General features: G+C 41.0%; 1 protein-coding gene across 5 annotated transcripts in view; it reads left to right on the top strand.

Moving 5' to 3' along the window:
- Nucleotides 1–16361, top strand: part of KLF8 (KLF transcription factor 8) — a 458675-nt gene that overhangs the window by 428832 nt on the left and 13482 nt on the right. For 2 of the 5 annotated variants that reach the window (XR_008847871.1, XR_008847868.1), the window contains exons 6-10: nucleotides 917–1024; nucleotides 1124–2800; nucleotides 2879–2954; nucleotides 3031–3186; nucleotides 3263–3618. The gene's annotated coding sequence lies outside the window, so the exon portion shown is untranslated. The remainder of the gene's footprint in view (nucleotides 1–916; nucleotides 1025–1123; nucleotides 2801–2878; nucleotides 2955–3030; nucleotides 3187–3262; nucleotides 3619–16361) is intronic. The other 3 variants (XR_008847872.1, XR_008847870.1, XR_008847869.1) reach the window with 3 other exon arrangements.

The raw sequence follows: 16361 nt of genomic DNA, 5'->3' as shown, positions 1-16361 counted from the left end.
GAGCCATAGGCCTGGGCAAAGGACCCCCAGGCCTGGGCAAAAGACCCCCAGGTATGGGCAAAGGACCCCCAGGCCTGGGAAAAGGACCCCCAGGCCTGGGCAAAAGACCCCCAGGCCTGGGCAAAGGACCCTAGGCCTGGGTAAAGGACCCCCAGGCCTGGGCAAAAGACCCCCAGGCCTGGGCAAAAGACCCCCAGGCCTGGGCCAAAGACCCCCAGGCCTGGGCAAAGGACCCTAGGCCTTAGTAAAGGACCCCCAGGCCTGGGCAAAAGACCCCCAGGCCTGGGCACAAATCTCCCCTAACTCAGGCCTGGGCACAAAGCACCCCAGGCCTGGGCACAAATCTCCCCCACCACAGGCCTGGGCACAAAGCCCCCCACCACAGGCCTGGGCGAAAATCTCCCCCACCCCAGGCCTGGGCACAAATCTCCCCCACCCCAGGCCTGGGCACAAAGCCCCCCTGGCCTGGGCACAAAGCCCCCCACCCCAGGCCTGGGCACAAATCCCCCTCAACCCAGGCCTGGGCACAAATCCCCCTCAACCCAGGCCTGGGCACAAATCTCCCCCACCCCAGGCCTGGGCACAAAGCCCCCCAGGCCTGGGCACAAAGCCCCCCAGGCCTGGGCACAAATCTCCCCCACCCCAGGCCTGGGCACAAATCCCTCCACCCCAGGCCTGGGCACAAATCCCCCTCACCTCAGGCCTGGGCACAAAGCCCACCACCCCAGGCCTGGCATAAACTCCTGACTACCTAAAACCCTGGCTACATACTATGCATCCCTGGCTAACCGCACTGTTTACCAACCATGGTGCATCCAACTGTTGTAAAACTAGAGACTATCCTGGCATGCTGGGAACTGTGGATTTGCAACAGCTGGATGCACGCTGTACAAAACACATTTTTTTTCCCTTGCAGTCCATTCCTCTTCGTACAGTCCATTCCTCTACGTGCAGTACAGTCCTCTACGTGCAGTCCAGTCCTCTACCTGCAGTCCAGTCCTCTATGTGCAGTTCAACAGTTCAGGTACAGTACATAAACTATGCAAAACATATCATGCTGTTTTCCTGTACCTCGGCATTAGGGATCTACAGATCATATTTTTTTTGTTTGTTTATTCAACAGTACCACAACACACAGGGGTAGTGTCCATAGCTAGAGAATATGCCTCCAATAAATAAAATAAAAAAAATTCTCTTAAAACAAAGAAGGAAATCATCCAAAAATATGAGAGTGGTATGAAGATAAGCCAGTTAGTTCAAAAGTTTGGTTTCTCACAATCAACAGTTTCTACAATTGTTAAGAGCTGAGACGTGATTAACATCATTAAAATCACGGATCAGTCAACCATAGTGTGCAAGGGCAGAGATGGTATTGTTGAGATGGAGAGGCTGTTGTATTTGTGGATTAAGGAAAAGACACTGTTCCTGGACACTTTATCTGTGCACGTGCAAAATGCATTTTTGAAGAGCTGAAAGCAAAGGCAGAATCAAGCGGTGATTCTGCTTCTACAAATCGGTATGAAACATTTAGAGCCAGCAAAGGTTGATTTGAACGTTTCAAGCAAAGGTGTGAGGTGAAGAGTGTCATACGACATGGAGAGGCAGCTAGTGTAAATCACGAAGCAGCTGATTCTTTTAAGATGGAATTTCAGCGTCTCATGGAGGATGAAGGCTACCTTCCACAACAAGTTTTCAATTGTGATGAAACAGGTCTGTTCTGGAAGAAAATGCCAAAGCGAACATTTATCACCAGAGAAGAAGCCAGCATTCATGGACATAAGCCTATGAAAGATCGACTAACCCTTTTGGTGGGTGCAAATGCATCAGGAGATTTTAAGTTGAAACCAATGTTGGTTTATCATTCAGACACACCTAGAGCCTTCAAACAGAAGAAAATCATCAAGGCCAATCTAGGAGGGTTTTGGCGCTGTAAAAAAAAAGGCCTGGGTGACCAGACATGTTTTTAATGAATCGGCAATAGAAGTTTTTTGTCCTTCAGTTAAGGCATACCTGGAGAGAAACAGACTGCCTCTAAAAGCAATGCTGCTGTTAGATCATGCTCCTGGCCATGACCCAGCACTGGCAGAATCATTAGATGCTCAGTTTAGCTTTATTACAGTAACATTTCTTCCTCCAAACACCACACCTCTTCTTCAACCCATGGACCAACAGGTCATCTCACATTTTAAGAAGTTATACACTAAGAAGATGTTTACAAAATGCTTTGAAGTAGACAAAAATCTGACCCTCAAAGAATTTTGGAAAACACAATTCACCATCTTGGACTGTGTTAGGCTCATTGTGAGTGCTTGGAATGATGTTTCCATTTGTGTGCTTAATTCTGCTTGGAAACCTTTGTGGCCTTCTGTTGTGCATGAGGCAGATGTTTCTGTAGCACAAGAAGATTCCATTGAGACGGAAATTGTCACTCTGGGGCAGGCTATGGGTCTGGAAGTGAATGAAGGTGATGTGGAGGAAATTATTCAAGATCATGAGGTGGAACTGACAACAGAAGAGCTAATTGAACTTGAAAAATCAACAGAGCATGACAGTGGAGAAGAGGAAAATTGTGAGGATGACCATGTTGTCACAGTTCAAGAACTAAAGGATCTGTTTTCTTCCTGGGAAGTTGTGAAGTTGTCCGAAAACACCCAGACATTACTCTTACTGATCTTAAAACCTGTGACTATGAGGATAAAGTGCTGAGCTACTTTAAAAACCTGAAGAAAAAATGGCAGAGACAAACCACATTGGACTCCTTTTTCAAAAGGCCACGGAAGGATCCTGACCCTGCTTCTAAGTAAGTGAACATGGTTTATTTGCTGCTTATTTTTCTTCTTTCTTCATGTTTTTTGACTTGACTTTGATTTTTTTCCAGCAGCACCAGAAGGACCGGAACCAACCCTGATGATGCTTCCTTCCTTCCAGATGTGACTATCCAGCTTCTATAAAAAGTTAGTGAACATGGTTTAGTTGCTGCTTATTTTTCTTCTTTCTTCATGGTTTTTTACTTTGGATTTTTTGTTTTAGCAACACCAGAAGGACAGGAACAGACTCTTCCATCCTTCCAGAAGTTGACCAGTTTGCAGTTTACCCGTTCCCAGTTGCCTCCTTCTGTAAAGGACTGGAACCATGCCTGATGATGCTTCCATCCTTCCAGATGTGACTATCCAGCTTCTTTAAAAAGTAAGTGAACATGGTTTAGTTGCTGCTTATTTTTCTTCTTTCTTCATGGTTTCTTACTTTGGATTTTTTGTTTCAGCAGCACCAGAAGGACAGGAACAGACTCTTCCATCCTTCCAGAAGTTGACCAGTTTGCAGTTTACCAGTTTACAGTTTACCCGTTCCCAGTTGCCTCCTTCTGTAAAGGACCGGAACCATGCCGGATGATGCTTCCATCCTTCCAGATGTGCCTATCCAGCTTCTTTAAGTGAACATGGTTTAGTTGCTGCTTATTTTTCTTCTTTCTTCATGTTTTCTTACTTTAGATTTTTTGTTTCAGTAGCACCAGAAGGACAAGAAGTTGCACCAGTTTCCAGTTGCCTCCTACAAAGGACCGGAACCAACCCTGATGATGCTTCCATCCTTCTAGAAGTGACCATCCAGCTTCTATAAAAAGTAAGTGAATATGGTTTAGTTGCTGCTTATTTTTCTTTTGCATGCACCTACTCTACCTCTATTCCAATTGCATGGCGGATTTGCTGCTTCTTCTGTGAATTCTAATCTTTCATATCTTTCTATCTATCTATCTCATATCTATCTATCTATCAATTTTTTTTTATTATTCTTTTTATAATTTTTTACATAATTACAACAAATTTCCAGATCCAAACAAACAAAAAGAAAAGGAAAACATACTCCTTACATCTATCATTCATTCATTCATCTTTCTATTTTGGCTGCTTATATTCCTTATTCCTCCTTCTTCCATCTCGTTCCTCCCTCAGCACCTTTTTATGATGTTATCTTTGTTTATGGGGTAGAGCGCTTTTACTCTAGGTTTCTTATCCCTCTAATTTTCCCTATCCAGTAGTCCCATAGGCAACTATACCTCTCATAACTTGCTAAGCAATCTATTTCATCTAATCTCAATCTTTCCATTGTGCATGATTTACTCAAGGAGTTTAGAATATTTGTTATACTAGGAGTCTGAGATGATTTACAATGCTTTGCCACAGCTATTCGTGCTGCTGCCAGAACATGGAAAGTTATTATTCTCTCTTAAAGGGAAGATCATTTAATCCTACATTTAAAAGGGCAATCTCAGGGCCCCATTTAATTTGCTTCTCTAACTAGGTGTTTAATAAACTATTTATTCCTTGCCAGCAAGAACTTATCGCTGGACAAAACCACCAGATGTGTATCAGTGACCCTTGTTCCTTTTTACATCTCCAACATAATGATCCGGTGATATTAGGATACATTTTTTTGATACGCTCTGGGGTTAAGTACCATCGGTACAGTAATTTGCGTGAATTTTCTAAGTGTGCTATACAGTGGGACATACTATTGGGCAAGGCATATATTTTAGACCAGCATTCCTGTGAAATTTCTATTTTTAAATCTTCTTCCCATTTTGTCTGGAAACTTAGGGTTGTTCTTCAAGTAATGTGCTGACAAGCTCTATAGGCCTTTGATATGGCCCCTTTCCCACTACTAGGAGAAAAGAAAAAAAATTGTATGGTGTTTTGGGTGTTTGGGGCTCTTCCTTGTGTGATCCTAATAAATGTCGGATCTGTAAGTACTTGAAAAACTCTTGGGATGGGAGGTTATACTTTTTAGATAAATGTTCAAAACTTAGCAGAGAATTATTATTGCTAATCTGTTTAATGTTGGTTATTCCTTTATTTTGCCATAGTGATAAGTCAGTATTGGGTAGTAATTCTTTTATTGTTTCTATAGTCATCTTATTATGTGGTAAATAATTTATAATTTGATTAGATAAAGCATACCTCCATATTTCCATGCTGGCTATTGCGGTGGGGCTGTTTGTAGGGATTGTCTGTTTATTAAAGGATATGCGGCGTAGAGTTGTGTTTAATGAAGCTGACTTAGTTAGCTGAGTCTCAATTCCTATCCATTTTGCCGAGATGTCATTTTGCCACCACCTCTGTAATTGGGTCAAATGTATGGCTCTGTAATAATTTCTCAGGTCTGGACATCCTACCTCCCTATTTAATATGTCTATACAAGGTCTTTGATGGTACTCTTGCTGTTTTATTTTCCCAGATATATTTTAATAGAACTGTTTGTAATTTTTTTATATTAATGACTGGTATTTTTACTGGCAGATTGCGAAATATGTGCAGAATCTTAGGCAATAATACAATTTTTACAACAGCTATCTTCCCTAACCAGGAAATAGGAAGTTTAGAAAATGTTTTAATGTCCTTCTGTAACTTGTTTAGTAATAAGGTGATATTAATTGCCCCAGATTTCCTGGAGGATATACTTAGTTCTATTCCTAAGTATGTGATAGATTCCTCTGTCCATTGAAATTTTAACCTTTTTTTTAGTTCTCCTCTTAATACAGGGATGTGGAAATTCTATCGCCCGACGCCCGGGACAAGTAGTTTTGGGCGCCGGGCAGGTGAATTGTTCATAGATTTAGCCCTGTATCGGGCTAGCAGGGACAGACAGACTTCCCCCTTATTTTTCTTTAATGTCGGTGTGAGGCGCAGGAGCGGATGGAAGTCTGCACCTCACACCGGCGCTCAGAGTGTATGGAGCTGACTGCAGAGTCCCCTTATCTCTCCTCCCGGAGGATGGACGGAGCTCAGAAGACACAGCAGGGTGAGAGAAAGGACGAGCACAGCTCCGTGCACAGCTCCATCCCCCGCACACAGCTCTATCCCTCCCCCTGCCCTGTCTCCATAGGACCTAATCCACCACGGGGAGGCTGCATGTTTGCACGGGGAAAACACAGAGCAGGGGGGGGGGTGAGGGGGGAGGACGGAAATCTCACCTCACACCGGCGGTGACTACAGCTCTGATGTCCACTCATGGAGGCTCAGGTGAGGAGACCGAGAATACAGGCGGCAGCAGGAAGGGTGGTTGTGTATGTATGGTGTGAGTGTATGTGTGATGTGTGTATTATGTCTGTCTGTGTGTGATGTGTATGTAATGTATGATGTGTGTATGATGTCTAAGTGTGATGTGTATGTAATGTATAATGTGTGTATGATGTCTATGTGTGATGTGTATGTAATGTATAATGTGTGTATGATGTCTATGTGTGATGTGTATGTAATGTATGATGTGGGGGGGCAGCGGTGGGTGTATGTATGATGCGTGCATATGTATGGTGTATATGTATGGTGTGAGTGTATGTGTGTATGATGTATGTGTGATGTGTGTATGTAATGTATGATGTGTGGGGGGCAGTGGCGGGGGGTGTGTATGTATGATATGGGGGCAGTGGCTGGTGTATGCATGATATGTGTATGCATGAATGTTTTGTATAGGAGCGGACTGTCACGTTGGGCATTAGGGCAGTTGTACCATCTAATTTTATTTATTTTTAGTGGCCCCCCGCACTAAATTGCACCCCCAGAATCCCACCCCCTTCATACTCACCCACCAACCAAGGGTCCCACGGATGCACGCAAACACGCCCGAACCAAAACTACAACTCTCAGCATGTTGCACCATAACTTAAACTGTAGAACTATAAAGTGTAACATGCTGGGAGTTGTAGTTTTGCTTCGGGTCAGCTGCAGAGCCATAGGCTGCATCAGGGCATGCTGGGTGTTGTAGTTACTAACTGTAATTCCCAGTATTCCCTGACACGTCCTATGGCTCTGCAGCTGACACAAACCAAAACTACAACTCCCAGCATGTTACACAATAACCTGAACTGTCCTACTATACAGTGCAACATGCTGCAACACCCACACAACCATAGGCTGTGTCAGAGCATGCTGGGAGTTGTAGTTATCTAGTAACTAAATGCAACTTCCAGCATTTTCTGACACAAAATGCAGCACATAAACTGGAGAAGCAGAACACCCCCCAGTAACACATAAGTCCCTATTGAGACTGAAAAATAGTGATTAAAATATTTTAAAAAGTGCATATACATGTGAATAAGCCCCTTTCCTAATAAAAGTTTCCAATTTTCTTTAAATAAAAATAATGTACAAAAATAAACATAAGTGGTATCGCTACATGTGGAAATGTCCAGACTATTAAAATATAATGTTAATTAAACCGTACGGTGAACGGTGTAAATGTAAAAAAATAGTCCAGAATTGCTCATTTTTGGTCACTTCATATGAGAAATTTTTTATGGTGATCAAAAAGTTACATCTAGACTTTTCTGGGCTCGGGTGTAAGAGGAGCTACAGCTCTCCCTCTGCTAATAGTCTGGCATACTGCGATCACCTATTAAACCATTAGATCACCGCTGTCAGCAGTGTCTAAAGGATCTTATATCCATCCCTGGTGGTCTAGTGGGGGGGATCAGACTATTTTGGATGAAATTATTTTATCTACCAGGACAAGTGGATTGTGTTCCGCTTTAGTTCCTTGGACAAGTAGTTTTTTATAAAATTTCCACACCCCTGTAATATTTTATCTAAAAAAAAGGGGGAGAATTGTTGATTTTGATGTGTTTAATTTATAATAGCTTGCTCTTGTAAATTGATCCAAAACGTTCATCAGGGGATCAAGAGAGTGCTGAGGTTCTGAAATAGCTAATAAAATATCATCAGCAAAAAGTCCTATCTTATGAGTGTTAGAGCCTATTACTATCCCTCTAATTTCCTGATTATGGATTGTGCTAGGGGTTCAATGACTAAAACAAAAAGGAGGGGTGAAAGTGGACATCCCTGCCGGGTGCCATTAGTTATTAACCAGGATTTTGTGCTTCCATTACATACTCTAGCAGATGGTTGGGAATATAGTGCCATAATGGCTGATTTTGTATTTGATGGTAATTTACATTTTTCCAAGACCATCCTGAAATAACCCCAGTGGACCCAATCGAATGCCTTCTCCGCATCCAAAGAAAGGAGCAGAGAAGGCACTCGATCGGTCATGGTCTTTTTAATAAAATTCAGGAACTTTCGTATACCATCTAGGGATTGTCTACCCTTGACGAAGCCGACTTGATCCGCATCTATCAGAAGGGGGAGTATCCTATCCAACCTATTTGCTATCAGTTTTGCGTATAATTTTATATCAGTATTCAATAATGAAATTGGTCTGAAGTGTGATGCGTCTGTTAAATCCTTCCCCGGTTTTGGGATTGTTACGATAGCAGCTTCTAACATTTCTTTATCTATGTGTCCTTTATTCAGTATACTGTTGAAAAGATCCGTTAAATGTGGAGAAAGTCTATTTATATGTAATTTATAGAATTCATTAATGATAACGTCTGAGCCAGGGGCTTTGTTGGTTTTCAATCCGCTTATATATTTCTTAACCTCGGCCTCCTTAAAAGGGGGGCACTTAATTCAATGCCCTCTTCTTCTGATAGAGTTGGTAGTGATATTCTAGTTAAGAAGTTGTTTATTATTTTGGCTGTGGGTTGAGGGGTGACCTGGTCATCTTTTAAGTTAAATAAACCCTGGTAGTAAGTGGTGAATCCATCCACTATTCCCTGGGGATCCTGTGCTTTTTCCCCAGATGAAAGATTTAAATACGGGATTTTATGCTGTGACTCTTTTTTCTTTAGTTGTCGTGCCAGTAATTTGCCTGGTCTATTAGCGATCCAGTAAAAGTTTAATTACATTTTATTAAGTGCTGTATCAAACTTATGCAATTCCATGTTGTGTAATTCTGTTGTGACTGAGGCTATAGTGTCAGTTATTTGAGGAGTATACTTTAACTTGTTTTGTCTATGAAGATCCGCAAATTTTTTTTGGACTTCTAATTTCTTATAATGTAATTGTTTGTTTATATGGGCTGTTTGGGCTATAAGTTGCCCTCTTAGCGTTGCCTTAAAGGCACACCAAAGAGTGGTTTCGGACATTACTGAACCTTTGTTAATCTCAAAGAAGGACTTCATCCACTGATCTATCTGCTTATTCATCTCTATATTATTTATTACTTGTGGATTTGCACGCCATGGACGTTGCTTTTTTATCTACCCCATTATCTTTTAATGTTAAAACTATTGGGGCATGGTCTGACCATTCAATGGTCATAATTTCAGATTTTATTGCTGCGGTCAAAACTGGGTTTTTTATCAGGAAATAGTCGATACGTGTATAGATTTTGTGTGGGGGTGAATAAAAAGTGTAATCTGCCTCTGTTGGGTGTTGGATTCTCCAAACATCATATAAATTAAATTTTGAGATTATACGTGAAATAGATGTTGGTTCCGGGTGGCCTACTTTGGAAGTTGAGTCAATCGAGGGCCATATTGTGTGGTTAAAATCTCCCATTACTATAACTCTTTCCTTTGGTGAGAATGCTGCTTTTTATTTAGAACTTTTTGTAAAAATGTATCTTGTTTGGCGTTGGGGGAGTATAGACCTATTAGTACATATGGAATCCTATTTATTTTACTTCTTATTATACCTCCCTTCTTGATCTGACTCGATTTTAGGGTTTGAAAAGTCGATTTTCTTATTTATTATTATAGCTACCCCTCCCCCCCTCTTCCCTAAAGCATATGAATGGGTTATAAAAGGTTATGCTTTATGTTGTAACCTATGTGCATCTTTCTCCTTCAGGTGAGTTTCCTGAAGGCAAAGGATGTCTGCTTGTAGGCTCTCTGCTTCTTTCCATAATAATTTTCTCTTAAATGGAGAATTTAACCCTTTGCAATTTATTGAAACAAATTTTAATGTCATTATCTAATTGACTTACGGATTCGTGCTGTGAATGTGTTGGTCTGTCCTAGTTTTCCTGAATTCATAGTGGAGCTTCCCACCTTGAGTGTTTGCTCGCTGGAGAGGAGAGGAAGATGGTAACTAATTAAATTAAACATATACACTTGCACACCTGCATACACTGATATCATTATCAGCAACTGATACAACATTATACATATGAGCTTAATCTTTAGCTCCTGGGGGTTATGCTGGATATATTCCCACATATAAGTGCGAAGCTATTCCCGGCTCTATATTATCTTAGTTAATTAATTTACACAGAAAAGAAAACAGGAACAAAATAAACAGAGTTCGAGAGCACGGAATCCACGTAGAAAGATAGTTTAAAAGGTAAGAAGTTTCCTCACTTCCACCCTTATTACTCTCCTGCCATGCTCTAAAGATGTTTTGGGGGAGTTTTTAAATTTTTCTTCTTATGGATTACAGTGGACCATTAAGGCGACAGTCTTTGTTAAATATCTTTGGGGGTTGCTGGGTTTCCCTGCCCATAAGGGTATAAGCCCCATTCTTCACATAATTTTTTTAGGCTCTGGGGATTGGTTACCGTATATTGCTCGCCTTTAAAGTTATGATTGGTTTGACAGGGAACCCCCATTAATAAACAACTCCTTGATCCCTTAATAGATTAGTTATTATCCCTTGGCGAACTCTCTGCGTTTTGCCATAGTTCCCAGTGAGAGGTCAGGAAAAATGAGCAAGTTCCGAAACTTCTCTGGGAGCTGGGGGGGGGGGGGTGTTCTTACTGCCTTTAATATTTGTTCTTTTATGTGGAAAAAATGGACACGCAGAATTGTATCTCTTGGATAAGCAGCTGAGACGGACTTTGGTTTAGGCAGACGGTGAGCCCTGTCCAGTGTGAGGTCTATGGCGGGTAGATTAGGTAATAGTGTTAAGAAAAATTATTTAATAAAGGGAATTAAATGTTCTTGCTTCACCGTTTCTGTAATTCCCCTTATTCTTAAATTGTTCCACCTTGAGCGGTCCCCCATGTCATAGAGTTTCAATTTAAAGGAGTACTCTGATACCCAAAAATCTGACACCATAGTGAAGTGTCCTGGAATACCTTTCATTAGAGGTGCTGGTCGCCCAAATCGGTCTAGCCGTTCTCCTGTAATTCTCCCCAGTAATTTTACTTACTTCCGGGTACTGTAAGTATGGCCGTGACTTCAGGAATGACTTTTTCCCATCATGCTTACTACACTTCTTCCACTCGCAAGACCTCCCTTACTCCTGTTCCCCACCCCTGAAATTCTGATGTATAACGCCCCTTGCTGCCTCCCCTTGTTGCTTTACCCACCCCCTGCCACTACGCCATCTCCTCCCACTCTGCCTCCTCCAATCAGCTCCCACTCTGCCTCCTCCAATCAGCTCCTCCTAATCGCTGCAGCCGACGCACAAAAGTAGCTAACAGCTCAGGCTGGGTTCACACCGCGTTTTTCAAATACGGTTACCGTATACGGTTTTCCGCTAAAAAACGTATGGCAAAAACCGTATGCAACCTTATACAACCGTATGACTCCAAATTAAAATGTATACGGTTTTTCCCCATACGGTTCTATCCGTTTGCATCAGTTTTTGCCAACGGTTTTGCTATTTTGTTGGAATTAGTTTTCAAGCAATTTAATAAAGTTACTATTGTTCTATTGAAATTCCAATCTGCGCATGTGTCAACTCCAAAAACGGATTAGAAAAACCGTGTGCAACCGTATTGTGAAATTCTGTGTACGGTTCTCATAGACAACAATGTTAAAAGAACCGCATACGGTTCGCATACGGTTTTCCAACCGGAGGCAAAAACGTGGTCGACAGCGTTTTTGCCTACGGTTGAAAAATCGGCAAAACCGTATCCGAGGCAAAACGGATGCAACCGTACACAACATTTGGAATACGGTTTACAATGCATTCTCTATGCATACGGTTTCGGATACGGTCATATACGTTTTTTTGCGGAAAACCGTATACGGTTACCGTATTTGAAAAACGTGGTGTGAACCCAGCCTCACATAGCTGTAGCTTTTGTGCCGGAGAAGCAGCGTTCCCTGGAGTTGGCTGGCGGACTGCAGGAGCACCTTCTTTCTAGAAACATGGTATTTATTCACTAAATCATCAGTACAAAGAGTTGTTGAAAAATTTATATGTTACAGCTGTAGGCTCCCCTTTTTTTTGGAAGCATAAGACTATACAGGAGTATATAGAATCGGCCAGTGTTTCCAAACCAGGGTGCCTCCAGCTGTTGCAGAAATCAAACAAATGTTATGTAGTAGTATATACTATAGGTAAAATATGTTGTGAGTTTTATTTTTGCAACAGCTGTAGGCACCCCTGTTTTGTAAACACTAAGGGACGTACACACATAGGGTTCAAAGGGGCCCCTGCCCTGCCAAGCCCCTGCCCTGACCCTGCCCTTTAGCCGAGCATCTCCCTGTCCTTCTTTTAGAAGTGAGCCTCTCTGCAGGGGTCATTGGTATAGCGCTGGCACTCTTGGAGATGCTCGGTTCCTTTAACAACACCCCCGCCTTCCTCCTCCTGTTGCTGAATGATCTCGCACAGTGTAACTTCCTGTCTGCCGATGAGTGAACAAGGCAGCAGGAAGCACAGAGTCCTGAACATCTATTTACTGAAGTATTCCCTGCGCACAGCCAGCTTCCTATAAAAGTGAGTGCAGATGTATTGTGTGTGTGTGTGTAATGTGTATGCAGATGTATTGTGTGTGTGTGTGTAATGTGTATGCAGATGTATTGTGTGTGTGTGTGTGTGTGTAATATGTATGCAGATGTATTGTGTGTGTGTAATGTGTATGCAGATGTATTGTGTGTGTGTGTAATGTGTATGCAGATGTATTGTGTGTGTAATGTGTATGCAGATGTATTGTGTGTGTGTGTGTGTGTGTGTGTAATATGTATGCAGATGTATTGTGTGTGTGTAATGTGTATGCAGATGTATTGTGTGTGTGTGTAATGTGTATGCAGATGTATTGTGTGTGTAATGTGTATGCAGATGTATTGTGTGTGTGTGTGTAATGTGTATGTAGATGTATTGTGTGTGTAATGTGTATGTAGATGTATTGTGTGTGTAATGTGTATGCAGATGTATTGTGTGTGTAATGTGTATGCAGATGTATTGTGTGTGTAATGTGTATACAGATGTATTGTGTGTGTGTGTGTAATGTGTATGCAGATGTATTGTGTGTGTGTGTGTAATGTGTATGCAGATGTATTGTGTGTGTGTAATGTGTATGCAGATGTATTGTGTGTGTAATGTGTATGCAGATGTATTGTGTGTGTAATGTGTATGCAGATGTATTGTGTGTGTGTAATGTGTAATGCAGATGTATTGTGTGTGTGATGTGTAATGCAGATGTATTATGTGTGTGTGTGTAATGTGTATGCAGATGTATTGTGTGTGTGTAATGTGTATGCAGATGTATTGTGTGTGTGTAATGTGTATGCAGATGTATTGTGTGTAATGCGTATGCAGTTGTATTGTGTGTGTGTGTGTGTGTGTAATGTGTATGCAGATGTATTGTGTGTGTGTGTAATGTGTATGCAGATGTATTGTGTGTGTGTGTGTGTAATGTGTATGCAGATGTATTGTGTGTGTGTGTGTGTGTGTAATGTGTATGCAGATGTATTGTGTGTGTGTGTGTGTGTGTAATGTGTATGCAGATGTATTGTGTGTGTGTAATGTGTATGCAGATGTATTGTGTGTGTAATGTGTATGCAGATGTATTGTGTGTGTAATGTGTATGCAGATGTATTGTGTGTGTGTGTAATGTGTATGCAGATGTAGTGTGTGTGTGTAATGTGTATGCAGATGTATTGTGTGTGTGTGTGTGTGTGTAATGTGTATGCAGATGTATTGTGTGTGTGTGTAATGTGTATGCAGATGTATTGTGTGTGTGTGTAATGTGTATGCAGATGTATTGTGTGTGTGTAATGTGTATGCAGATGTATTGTGTGTGTGTGTAATGTGTATGCAGATGTATTGTGTGTGTGTGTAATGTGTATGCAGATGTATTGTGTGTGTGTGTGTGTGTGTGTAATGTGTATGCAGATGTATTGTGTGTATGTGTGTAATGTGTATGCAGATGTATTGTGTGTGTGTAATGTGTATGCAGATGTATTGTGTGTGTGTGTGTAATGTGTATGCAGATGTATTGTGTGTGTGTGTGTCTGTGTGTAATGTGTATGCAGATGTATTGTGTGTGTAATGTGTATGCAGATGTATTGTGTGTGTGTAATGTGTATGCAGATGTATTGTGTGTGTGTGTGTAATGTGTATGCAGATGTATTGTGTGTGTGTGTAATGTGTATGCAGATGTAGTGTGTGTGTGTGTGTAATGTGTATGCAGATGTAGTGTGTGTGTGTGTAATGTGTATGCAGATGTATTGTGTGTGTAATGTGTATGCAGATGTATTGTGTGTGTAATGTGTATGCAGATGTATTGTGTGTGTGTGTAATGTGTATGCAGATGTATTGTGTGTGTGTGTGTAATGTGTATGCAGATGTATTGTGTGTGTAATGTGTATGCAGATGTATTGTGTGTGTGTGTGTGTAATGTGTATGCAGATGTATTGTGTGTGTGTGTAATGTGTATGCAGATGTATTGTGTGTGTGTGTGTGTAATGTGTATGCAGATGTATTGTGTGTGTAATGTGTATGCAGATGTATTGTGTGTGTGTGTAATGTGTATGCAGATGTATTGTGTGTGTGTGTAATGTGTATGCAGATGTATTGTGTGTGTGTGTGTAATGTGTATGCAGATGTAGTGTGTGTGTGTGTGTGTAATGTGTATGCAGATGTATTGTGTGTGTAATGTGTATGCAGATGTAGTGTGTGTGTGTGTAATGTGTATGCAGATGTATTGTGTGTGTGTAATGTGTATGCAGATGTATTGTGTGTGTGTGTGTAATGTGTATGCAGATGTATTGTGTGTGTAATGTGTATGCAGATGTATTGTGTGAACGTGTGTGTGTAATGTGTATACAGATGTATTGTGTGTGTGTAATGTGTATACAGATGTATTGTGTGTGTGTAATGTGTATGCAGATGTATTGTGTGTGTAATGTGTATGCAGATGTATTGTGTAAACATGTGTGTGTAATGTGTATGAAGATGTATTGTGTGTGTGTAATGTGTATGCAGATGTATTGTGTGTGTAATGTGTATGCAGATGTATTGTGTGTGTAATGTGTATGCAGATGTATTGTGTGTGTGTGTGTAATGTGTATGCAGATGTATTGTGTGTGTGTGTAATGTGTATGCAGATGTAGTGTGTGTGTGTGTGTGTGTGTAATGTGTATGCAGATGTATTGTGTGTGTAATGTGTATGCAGATGTATTGTGTGTGTAATGTGTATGCAGATGTAGTGTGTGTGTGTGTAATGTGTATGCAGATGTATTGTGTGTGTGTGTGTAATGTGTATGCAGATGTATTGTGTGTGTAATGTGTATGCAGATGTATTGTGTGTGTGTGTGTAATGTGTATGCAGATGTATTGTGTGTGTGTGTGTGTAATGTGTATGCAGATGTATTGTGTGTGTGTGTAATGTGTATGCAGATGTAGTGTGTGTGTGTGTGTGTGTGTAATGTGTATGCAGATGTATTGTGTGTGTAATGTGTATGCAGATGTATTGTGTGTGTAATGTGTATGCAGATGTAGTGTGTGTGTGTGTAATGTGTATGCAGATGTATTGTGTGTGTGTGTGTAATGTGTATGCAGATGTATTGTGTGTGTAATGTGTATGCAGATGTATTGTGTGTGTAATGTGTATGCAGATGTATTGTGTGAACGTGTGTGTGTAATGTGTATACAGATGTATTGTGTGTGTGTAATGTGTATACAGATGTATTGTGTGTGTGTAATGTGTATGCAGATGTATTGTGTGTGTAATGTGTATGCAGATGTATTGTGTAAACATGTGTGTGTAATGTGTATGAAGATGTATTGTGTGTGTGTAATGTGTATGCAGATGTATTGTGTGTGTAATGTGTATGCAGATGTATTGTGTGTGTAATGTGTATGCAGATGTATTGTGTGTGTGTGTGTAATGTGTATGCAGATGTATTGTGTGTGTGTGTGTAATGTGTATGCAGATGTATTGTGTGTGTGTGTAATGTGTATGCAGATGTAGTGTGTGTGTGTGTGTGTGTAATGTGTATGCAGATGTATTGTGTGTGTAATGTGTATGCAGATGTATTGTGTGTGTAATGTGTATGCAGATGTAGTGTGTGTGTGTGTAATGTGTATGCAGATGTATTGTGTGTGTGTGTGTAATGTGTATGCAGATGTATTGTGTGTGTAATGTGTATGCAGATGTATTGTGTGTGTGTGTGTAATGTGTATGCAGATGTATTGTGTGTGTGTGTGTGTAATGTGTATGCAGATGTATTGTGTGTGTGTGTAATGTGTATGCAGATGTAGTGTGTGTGTGTGTGTGTGTAATGTGTATGCAGATGTATTGTGTGTGTAATGTGTATGCAGATGTATTGTGTGTGTAATGTGTATGCAGATGTAGTG

Source organism: Hyla sarda, chromosome 9 (assembly GCF_029499605.1).
Source record: "Hyla sarda isolate aHylSar1 chromosome 9, aHylSar1.hap1, whole genome shotgun sequence".
NCBI lineage: Eukaryota > Metazoa > Chordata > Amphibia > Anura > Hylidae > Hyla > Hyla sarda.
The sequence above is the reverse complement of the archived record's forward strand: the minus strand, read 5'-3'. Positions and strand labels throughout refer to the sequence as shown.